The following is a 10,912-nucleotide window of genomic DNA, read 5'->3' on the forward strand; positions in this document are numbered from 1 at the left end:
GGGTTCCCCACCCCCCATAACTATCTGGTAACTGAGCACAGAAGAATTGATGCTTTTGAACTGTGGTGATTGAGCAGACTCTAGAGAGTTCCTTGGACTGCAAGGAGATCAAACCAGTCAATCCTAAATGAAATCAACTCTGAATATTCACTGGAAGGACTGATGCTGATGCTGAAGCTCCAATACTTTGGCCACCTGATGTGAAGAGCTGACTCATTAGAAAAGACCCTGATGCTGGGAAAGATTGAAGGCAGGAGGAGAAGGGGGCAACAGAGAATGGCATCATTGACTCAGTGGACATAAATTCAAGCAAACTCCAGAAGATGGTGAAGGACAGAGAAGTCTGGCCTGCTGCAGTTCATGGGGTCACAAAGAGTCAGACATGACTTAGTGACTAAACAAAAACAAAAGTTTTAAAAATCTACTAAATGTCCACTGACAGAGGAATAGATACAGAAGATGTGGTACATATACACAATGGAATATTACTCAGCCATAAAAAGAATGAAATAATGCTAGGCAGAGAAAGACACATACTACATGATATCATGTATACATGGATTCTTTAAAAATGGTACCAATGAACTACTTACAAAATAGAAATAGAATCACAGACAAAGAAAACAAATTTATTATTACCAAGGTGGACAGTGGGGGAGGGATAAATTGGAAGATTTGGATTGACATATACATAATACTATACACCAAAGAATTGATGCTTTTGAACTGTGGTGTTGGAGAAGACTCTTGAGAGTCCCTTGGACTGCAAGGAGATCCAACCAGCCCATTCTGAAGGAGATCAGCCCTGGGATTTCCTTGGAAGGAATGATGCTAAAGCTGAAACTCCAGTACTTTGGCCACCTCATGCGAAGAGTTGACTCATTGGAAAAGACTGAGATGCTGGGAGGGATTGGGGGCAGGAGGAGAAGGGGACGACAGAGGATGAGATGGCTGGATGGCATCACTGACTCGATGGATGTGAGTCTGGTGAACTCCGGGAGTTGGTGATGGACAGGGAGGCCTGGCGTTCTGCGATTCATGGGGTCGCAAAGAGTCGGACACGACTGAGCGACTGATCTGATCTGATCTGATCTGATACATAAAATAGATAAGAACCTGCCGTGTAGCACAGGGAACTGTACTCAGTACCCTTTAATGGCCTATACTGGAAAAGAATATAGAAGAGTGGATACATGTATATGTATAACTCAATCATTTTGCTGTATAGCAGAAACTAATACAACATTGTAAATCAACTATTTGTTGTTCATTGTTCAGTTGCTCAGTCATGTCTGACTGTTAGTGACCCCACGGACTGCAGCACGCCAGGCTTCCCTGTCCATCACCAACTCCCAGAGCTTTCTCAAACTCATGTCCATTGAGTCGGTGATGCCATCCAATCATCTCATTTTCTGTTGTCCCCTTCTCCTCCAGCCTTCAATCTTTCCTAGTATCAGTGTCTTTTCCAAAGAGTCGGCTCCTCGCATCAGGTGGCCAAAGTATTTGAGCTTCAGCTTCAGCATCAGTCCCTCCAATGAGTATTCGGGATTGATTTCCTTTAGGATTGACAGGTATTGATCTCCTTGCAGTGCTAGGGACTCTCAACAGTCTTCTCCAACACTACAGTTCAAAAGCATGAATTCTTTGGGGCTCAGCCTTCTTTGTGGTCCAACTCTCATAACCATACATGACTACTGGAAAAACCATAGCTTTGACTATATGGACTGTTGTTGGCAAAGTATTGTCTCTGCTTTGTAATACACTGTTTAGGTTTGTCATAGCTTTTCTTCCAAGAAGCAAGTGTCTTTTACTTTCATGGCTGCAGTCACCATCTATAGTGATTTTGGAGCTCAAGAAAGTAAAGTCTGTCACTGTTTCCATTTTTTCCCCATTTATTTGCTATGAAGTGATGGGACCAGATGCCATGATCTTAGCTTTCTGAATGTTGAGTTTTAAGCCAGCTTTTTCATTCTCCTCTTTCATCTTCATTAAGAGGCTGTTTGGTTCCTCTTTGCTTTGTGCCGAAAGACTGGTGTCATCTGTATATCTGAGGTTATAAGTCCTTTTGGAGGAGGTCCCTGTTAGCTCCACTGTAGAGCCACTGAGCTGACGATCCACAAACTGGAGAACAATTATAAGAAAGAGGTTCTTGCCCTGTTGGAAAAGTTCTAGGGCCCACAATGGATTTCCCAACCTGGGAATTCGCCAAAGAGACTGAGAACCCCCAGGGAATTTGACTTTGAAGGCTGGTGGGATTTGATTTCAGAACTTCCACATGCCTGGGACTCTTGGAGGGCACAACAAAACCTTGTGTGCACCAGGACACAGAAGAAAGGAGCAGTGGCCCCATAGGAGACTGAGCCAGACTTGCCTGGGAGTGCTGGGAGTCTCCAGCAAAGGTGTGGGCGACAGTGGCCTGCCACGGGGTCAGGGGCACTGACTACAACAGTCCTGGGAGCTGCAGTGTGCTGGCATAAGTCCTTTTGAAGGAAGTTGCCATTACTGCCATTGCCTCTATCATAGTTTGGCCTTAGGCCAAACTGCAGGGAGGGAACACAGGCCCACCCATTAGCAGAAAATTGGATTAAAGATTTACTGAGCCCACCAGAGCAAGACCCAGTTTTCCCCACAGCCAGTCCCTCCCATCAGGAAGCTTTCATAAGCCGCTTATCCTCATCCATCAGAGGACAGACAGAATGAAATCAACTATACTCCAATAAAAATTAATTATTAAAAAAAAATCTCCTTAGGCAAAGAGCATGACTAGAAGGAAAAGTTTTCTACATACAAATGAAAATTTCTCATGAGTTAGTCTTTGAACAATTAAGAGTTTTGGTATTATTTAAACTTCTCTCAAACATTATTAGATTTTGGAAAAGGAATGAAAATACGGTGTGTACTCTAGAATTATGTATTTATATATAGCCAAGTTTTGCTTATAGTTGTGAGTTTTGAGCAAATCTGGGTGAAATTGTGAGTTCATGGGGAATTCTTTTTCTGTTTGACTTTGATGTATTTAGACCATCATTCTGCACTAGTTTTTTCCTCAATGAACTGAGCATCGAGGTCCTACTCTTATCAGATGGCTTGCTATTAACCTTCCACCATGTTTTCCCCCATGCTTTGGGAATAACAGCTTCTCTTCTTTCTCTGGCTTTTAATTTCTTAAATGGAAATCATTTTTAGGCCATGCCATATGTATAGTATTAACAGGTGTCCCCAGACTCTAGTCTCTTAGCCTGGTGAAGTATTTTCTGGAATTTAAGAAGACTTAGATCAAATCGCACCTCCTCTATAAAATTGTTAGAGCACTCCAAAGTCTAATATTCCAATTTTTTCCCACAGTGTCTTGAGTATAATACATATTATTATGTATATGCATTATTATACATAAATTGCACATATATTATCATGATTTGTCTCTTTTAGAAAACAGTGAACTCCTTAAAAACAGCAACTCTGTTGTTCTTATAACGATATGTTAGCCCAGCAGGTTTTAGGTACTCAGTAATGTTGGCTGAATAACAACAGTTTTTTTTCCCAGTAGATGTTGTACTGCTAATGGAAATACTTCAGCAAATATTATCACTCTATTATATCTGAGTATCTTATTAGCTATAAAAGTAAACCAAAAGAATAGAGTCCTCATCCAACATGTATCAAGATTCTGAGTACAGAGGAATTCTATTTTCCTAGATCTAGTTGCAATCTAGCTGTGTACTAAATAATTATGATCTAAATTCTCCATTTGAAGCTTAAAAGCTTTTTTATTTTTTTAATGACCTGAATACACGGCCTCTTTTCAACAGTGTGATCCAATAGTCACTTTTAAGGGATTATTCAAGAAGCGACTGAATCTGTTGGCTCATTTTTTTTTTTTTTCTCAAAAGCAACAATGATAAAACTGTCATCACTAATGACAAAAACAAAATTGTTATTATTGGCAGATATTCCCAAACATCCAGATAGAGGAAGAACAATGCCCTTGGGGACCTTGGAGGCATGTTTCATGGCCTGACAGCTCGACATCATGGTCTTGGGGTGCTTCTTTAATGTCTTGTACTCCGTTTCCTCCTCTGTGAAAAGGAATCCAAACACCAGCCTCACAGTTTTATATTAACAATAAAAGCTGACCTTTTTTGGATGATGCTCTGTTGTATGAATTTCTGGAGCAATCATCAGAGTTCTAGGATTTAAATAGATCCACCGTTGTGATCTGAAAAAAAATCAAAACCCTCTCTGAAAACTTTCTTCTTAGCAAGGTGAGATATTCCGTTCTGTGGGCGAAAATACAAAGTCAGCTCTTTGCTTTTGGTGTGCAGTCCAGGGCACTTGAATGACTCTTCTCTCAACTTCATAGAAATCCTTCCTTTCCCATTGTTGCTTCCCAAATCTTGATGATGAAGCCACAGCACAGCACCAAAGCCTAGCTGAAACCACAAAACAATCAACAGGAATTGTATAAAGAATATGATAACCATTAAACCCTAGTTTCACTAAACATAATCAAATTCAAAGTCCTTCAAATTTGAATTCTAGGAACCTATTCCCTTCAATAGATAGTACTATTCTGACCACCTGTAAAAATGACATAACAGTATGTTCATTTGTTTATTTGTTTTTGAGGGTCAAAATAAGAGAAAGAATTCGGAAGTAGTTCATTCTGTGTTTTTGGTATTGTCAGGAATGCCTTTAGTCAAATACGGATGAGAGAGCTGGACCATAAAGAAGACTGAGCGCCAAAGAATTAATGTTTTTGAATTGTGGTCCTGGAGAAGACTCTTGAGAGTCCCGTGGACTGTAAGGAGATCAAGCCAGTCAACGTCCTTAAGGAAATCAAACCTGAATATTCATTGGAAGGACTGATGCTGAAGCTGAAGCTCCAATACTTTGGCCATCTGATGTGAAGAGCCAACTCATTTGAAAAGACCCTGATGCTGGGAAAGATTGAAAGCAGGAGGAGATGGGGACTACAGAGGATGAGATGGTTGGATGGCATCACTGACTCAATGGACATGAGTTTGAGCAAACTCAGGGAGATGGTGAAGGACAGGGAAGCCTGGTGTGCTGCAGTCCATGGAGTTGCAAAGAGTTGGATATGACTGAACGACTGAATGGCAAGAGCACATTCTATAGATAGAGAATAACTTACAAAATGTATAGGAGCCTAAACTGCTTTATAATATCAGGTCAAAACTGAGTTATGCAAGAATAAACCAAGTCCAGCACTAACGTCATGAGGAGCTCAAGGCCCTTTACGTATCTTGGTGTTTCTTACACAATATTTAAAACTTGTAGGTTTAAAGATAGTGTTAGGTTTTATCTTTCTAGTATTGGGTTGGTCAAAATGTTTGTTCGTTTTTTTCTGAAGATGGCTCTAGTAGTGCTTAGTTGTCTTTAACTTCATTGAAAACAATTTTGTTAAACTGTATTGTCATCGCTCTCATATTAGCATGCATTAAAAAAAAACTTATCAAAATTGGTGAATTTTTGTGTACCCATTTTAAGACTGAAGATGGAAGAAAAAAGCAACATTTTGGCATAAAAGCATAAAAGCTTTATTATTTCAAGAAAGCTAAAAATATAACTGAAACACAAAAAAAGATTTGTGTAGTGAATGGAGAAGGTGCTGTGACTGGTCAAACATGTCAAAAGTGGTTTTTGAAGTTTCATGCTAGAGATTTCTCTCTAGATAACATTTCATGGTCAGGTAAGCCAGTTGAAGTTGACAGCAATCAAATCATTAATTGAGAACAATCAATATTATACCATGCGGGAGACAGCTGACATACTCATAGTATCCAAATCAAGAGCTGAAAATCATTTGCACAAACTTGGTTATATTATTAATAATTGCTTTGATATTTGGTTTCCACACAAGTGAAAAAAAGCCTTCTTGACTGTATTTCTGCATGCGATTCTCTACTGAAAGGTAATGAAAATGTTCCGCTTTTAAAATATACTGTGATGGGTGATGAAAAGTGGATAATGCACATAATGTTGTGAAATAGCGTATTTCCTGCCGTATCTGTAAATAAGGATGTCATAGCCATCAGCTATCCTCGGCCTTCCAAAGGTAAATTTCTGGGCCTGGCGTGCCCCCAGGAAGAACAATGCCTGCTATGTGGCAGCCAGTGAACCACCTCAAGCTGCCACTCCTTCCTACACCAAACGAGAAACTAAAGATGTAAAAAATCAAATCACAAGATACTGATCCAGATAACTAAGATACACATAAAAGAAATGATTTCAGTAAGCCCAGACTTGTACATCTTCCCATACATAAAAAACCCACTAAATTCCTTAACTTGAAATATCTGGTTTTCTTAATTAATAGTAATCTTTTGAGGTTCAGACTTCCTGCCTCTTGTTACAAAGTTCTGTATAACCTGATTCACCCTACCCCTGCGTCCTCAGAACAGTTCTCTCAGGGTCACTTGTAATGCTGTCTGTTGGGGTTAAAGTCCTAAAATTGCCGCCAAATAAAACATAACTCACAACATTTAGGTCTTGACTATTTCTTACCTTGGCAATGTGGAACATGGATTCCCTGGTGGTCCAGTGATCCAACTACTGAGCCCATGCACTGCAGTCACTGAAGCCTTCACACCTAGAACCTGTGCTCTGCAACAAGCGAAACCAGCCACTGTGATGAGAAACTCACACACCACAATGAAGAGTAGCCACCACTTGCCACAACTAGAGAAAGTTTTTGTGCAGCAACAAAGACCCAGCACAGCCAAAACTAATAAAATACATTTAAAAAATAATGTGGAACAGAAGAGATTATGGGTTAAGCAAAATGAAACACCACCAACCACACCAAAGGCCAGTATTCATCTAAAGAAGGTGATATTGTATATATGGTGGGATTGAAAGGGAGTCCTCTATTATGAACTCCTCCTGGAAGACCAAAGGATTAATTCCAACAAGTACTACCCTCAGACCAACTGAAGGCACCTCATGAAAAGTATCCAGAAGTAGTCAACAGAAAACACATAATCTTCCATCAGGATAACTCAAGGCCACATATTTCTTTGATGACCAGGCAAAAACTGTTACAGCTTGGCTACGAATTCATCCCCTGTATTCACTGAGCCTTTGAATTCCCATATTTCGGTCTTTACAAAATTCTCTTAATGGAAAATTTTTCAATTCCCTGGAATACTGTAAAAGGCACCTGGTATTAATAGTCACTCTGTCGTGTCTGATTCTTTGTGACCTCGTGGACCGTAGCCAGCCAGGCTCCTCTGTCCATGGGATTTTCTCAGCAGCAGTAGTGGAGTGGGTTGCCATTCCCTTCTCCAGGGGATCTTCCTAACCCAGGGATTGAATGTGGGTCTCCCACATTGCAGGCAGATTCTTTACTGTCTAAGCCACAGAGCCCTGGCTTGCTATTAATAGTTCTTTGCCCAATAAGAGAGAAAGTTTGGGGAAGATAGAATTATGAAGTTGAGTGCAAAGTGACAAAAGGTAGTGGGACCAAACAGTGAATATATTGTTCAATAAAGTTTTTGGTGAAAATGAAAAATGTGTCTTTTCTTTTTACTTAAAAAAACCAAAGGAACTTTTTGACCAACCCGATACATAGTGAATTGGCTTTGTTGTTAAACTGGGCAACTTCTGTGACCTCACTGGCACTTATTTGTCTGATAATAGGATGTTAATATCCCCTATGACACAGTTAAGTTGAAGACTGAATAACATTCATTATGTAAAGCACTTAGCACAGAGCCTGGCACATGGCAGTGAACAGTAGGTGCTAGTTATTATTTTTGTGATAATTATAAAATCCATGTCGAGGAAGTCCTTTTAGATAAATGCAAACTGGATTTCAACAACGGTTTTTTGGGTTCACATCAGTGTATCATTGGTTCTGCTCTATCAGAGAACTACACATTTTGCAACTGAAAAGTTAAAATTAATCTTATTTCTCCTCAGAAAAGGAATAGACATAGACCTCTTACTTGGTGTTATTGTCAACTGATCATCAATACCGTTTTTGTCGTGTCACCTCCAGCACGTAGAAGAAGAATGTCACACTGGGAGTCCTCAGGCCCGGAGTCCCAGGCACCATTTCTGTCTGTGGGATGATTTCTGCTCGTGGCAGACTCTGCTGTCCCCTGGTGGCCTCTGCTGTCTTCCATTGGTTCAATGTTCCAGTTCAGAAAACCAAGTTATTCTTATAGAGTCGTACATACAGTAGGCAGAGCCTGTGAATTGCCTTTCCATTCTTGAGGTGGAATCAGCCATTTCTCTATGTGGTTCAGAGCAGGGGCCCTAAGTCAGTACTCTCTCCCTCCATTACTACCTCATGAACACCAGCCCTCCCCTCCAGGAGCAGAATTGTGTTGTCTCCTTAAGGAGTTACATGTTGACCAGTTCCAATTTTGCTGTCAGTTCAGTTCAGTTCAGTTCAGTCGCTCAGTCGTGTCCGACTCTTTGCGACCCCATGAATTGCAGCACACCAGGCTTCCCTGTCCTTCACCAACTCCCGAAGTTCACTCAAACTCACGTCCATCGAGTTGGTGATGCCATCCAGCCATCTCATCCTCTGTCATCCCCTTTTCCTTCTGCCCCCAATTCCTCCCAGCATCAGAGTCTTTTCCAATGAGTCAACTCTTTGCATGAGGTGCCCAAAGTATTAGAGTTTCAGCTTTAGCATCATTCCTTCCAAAGAACACCCAGGGCTGATCTCCTTTAGAATGGACAGGTTGGATCTCCTTGCAGTCCAAGGGACTCTCAAGAGTCTTCTCCAACACCACAGTTCAAAAGCATCAATTCTTTGGTGCTCAGCTTTCTTCACAGTCCAACTCTCACATCCATACATGACCACTGGAAAAACCATAGCCGTGACTAGACGGACCTTTGTAGGCAATGTAATGTCTCTGCTTTTCAATATGCTATGTAGGTTGGTCATAACTTTTCTTCCAAGAAGTAAGCGTCTTTTAATTTCATGGCTGCAATCAGAGCCTGACTTTAAACATCTAAGATCCTGAAGCTTTCTCCCTAAACCCTGGTGTCCTTCCTGATTTCTTGCCTTTGACAACATGCTTGGGTATTACTCCAAGGTTGTCTGTGTCCTTGTCACAGCCTATAACCATGCAAATGTATAAACACAAATTTATTTTTTCATAACTCACCTTTAAGTTCAATTTTGAATTGTCTATTCCAAAGGGTTGGTGGTACCATAATCTTTGCCAATTTCTGGTATCCCACCTTTCCCTACCACCAGGGTTGGATCTAAATTTGAGAATGTCTAGTGTGGCGGCAAGTGTTTAGGTTGGGACTTCTGGTTCCCAATGCCATCTGTCTACATGGGCATACAGTGAGAAACTCAGCATCCTAACCCAGTCATTGGTTCTCCCAGCCTCTACAGGGCTCAGAGTTCCTTTCTGGATGGCATAGTCGATGGAATGGACATCAACTTGGGTAAACTCCGGGAGATGGTGAGGGACAGGGAGGCTGGGTGTGCTGCAGTCCATGGGGTCGTGAAGAGCTGGACACGACTGGGAAACTGAACAACAGCAAGTTCCAGGGCACACTGACAAATACAGGGATGTTGTTTTGCTCACTCTCCAGGTTAAGGACCACTTACACCGGTCCACTTCTACCTTTCCTCTTTCTCCCCACTTTCTACCATCCACAACCTCCTCTTTCTCCAGCACAAGAGGGGAGTTTGTTTGTTTCAGTTTTTTTCTGTGAATGGAAAGCCATGCTCTTACAGAACATGTTTTATCCACATCTCTTGCTCCGCCAGTTTTTTTTTTTTGTTCCTGTAAGCCAAGCCTTTTGCAGTATGAAAGCCAGTATGAAAGCCTTTTATTCCCTCCTCTGTTTTCTTTCTCTGCATCTTTCCCTTAAAGCAATAAATAAGCACAGGATACCTAGCTGCTTGTTTGGGGTGGAGTCATGCACAAAAACATTGAAAGAAGATAATACTGGTTAGGGGAGGCAATCTGTTAATATTATCTTACCACACTAGGAACAGACAGAAACAGTAACAGGGCTCTTAGGAATAATATCCCTCCCTCTCTTCGAACGAAACTGTGTCCTTAGCCTTAAGAAATAGCGCATAGTCAACTGAGTCCTTTTGCTGTCCACCTGAAACTATCACAACATTGCTAATCAGCTATACTTCAACATAAAAAGAAAGTTATAAAAAATTATATATATATATATATATATATATATATATAGAGAGAGAGAGAGAGAGAGAGAGAGAGGGAAATAATTCATAGTCTTGGTGCTGTTCCTTCCTACACATTGGGCAAGACTTCAGAACTCAGAGTCCTGTCTTAAGCAGACTGACAATGAGACAGGTTGTCTTCTAGGATAAGGATTTATCAGTTCTGGAGAGATTTTCAAAGGTAGATTCTGTTAATCCAGTTGGTTCTAGGAATATGGCAGTTTATATAAAGTTGTGACTTTACTGTGAAAAATCTAGACAGAGTGAGAGTAACATTTGGATTCGTCTTTTACACCCAGAAACCTGTATCAGAGAAAGAATCACGTTGCATTTTCTGACAATGCAGAGGCATCCTCAAAGCAATTTGCTTCTTTCATTTAAGTATTATTCAAAATTGATATTAGTAACTTTTAATATTAGTAATTAACTGTAATATAGTATTTAGTAATATCAACGTTGATATTAGTAATTATAATAAAGTATTAGCTATTTATGGTTAATCATTGCTTACACTTGAGTACTTACTATGTGTCTGAAACTAAAACACCTAAATAACTTATTTACTCCTCATAAAAACATTAGAAAATACATAGTCTTAACTTACAGGTAAGGAAACTAAGACACAGAGAGGCTAAGTAACTTTTCGAAAATCACAAACTGCTATTAGAGATTCAACCCCAAGTAGAAGTGCTTAGCTATGCTGCCTAGTTAATGGTAATGATA

This window comes from Bos taurus, chromosome 17 (genome assembly GCF_002263795.3).
Source record: "Bos taurus isolate L1 Dominette 01449 registration number 42190680 breed Hereford chromosome 17, ARS-UCD2.0, whole genome shotgun sequence".
Taxonomy (NCBI): Eukaryota; Metazoa; Chordata; class Mammalia; order Artiodactyla; family Bovidae; genus Bos; species Bos taurus.